The sequence below is a fragment of the Hyperolius riggenbachi genome, unplaced genomic scaffold (genome assembly GCF_040937935.1).
Source record: "Hyperolius riggenbachi isolate aHypRig1 unplaced genomic scaffold, aHypRig1.pri scaffold_167, whole genome shotgun sequence".
NCBI classification, from domain to species: Eukaryota; Metazoa; Chordata; class Amphibia; order Anura; family Hyperoliidae; genus Hyperolius; species Hyperolius riggenbachi.
The window spans coordinates 131,422-132,095 of NW_027152378.1; positions in this window are offsets into that span (position 1 = coordinate 131,422).

Here is a 674-nt window from a genome sequence, read left to right on the forward strand (position 1 = left end):
AGAAGCTAAACACACCTCCAGTGCAACAGTGTATGGCTGCAGTTTACATTTTCCAGTAAAATGTGTATTTGTCTCTTTTTGGTTATGGGAATAAAAAGTATCCTATACTTTATTCCAGGTAATGTACTATGTGTGTGCCAAATTTCATTCAAATCCGTTCAGCCGTTTTTGCGTGATCGAGTACCAAACATCCAAACATCCAAACATCCAAACATCCAAACTTTCCCATTTATGATATCAGTAGGATATATATATATATATATATATATATATATATATATATATATATATATATATATATATATATATATATATATATATATATATATCGCTTCTCGGCCTTTTGGCTAAGATCAATACCGTGGTCTTAGTCATTAGGTTTCCGAAACCGTGGGTCACTCGGCCTTCAGTCTTGCAGCTGTTGCAGCTATTGGGTGCCCTGGGGCGGAGGTTAGCGGGAAGGATCAACTTGCCAGCGCTGCCTTCGGGTAGTGCTGGTGGAGGCTAATCGTCCATAGCGATATGGACGAACAGGATGGTTCGGATCAGGGCGTTCCAGAGGAGGCAATGGGGGATGCGGGTCCCTGCATTGGAGGGCCAAGCGAGGTTCCGGAATATGCGAGGGTTAGATTTGCGGTCCGTTTCAGGTATATTCCGGAACGAAGGAACGGAAA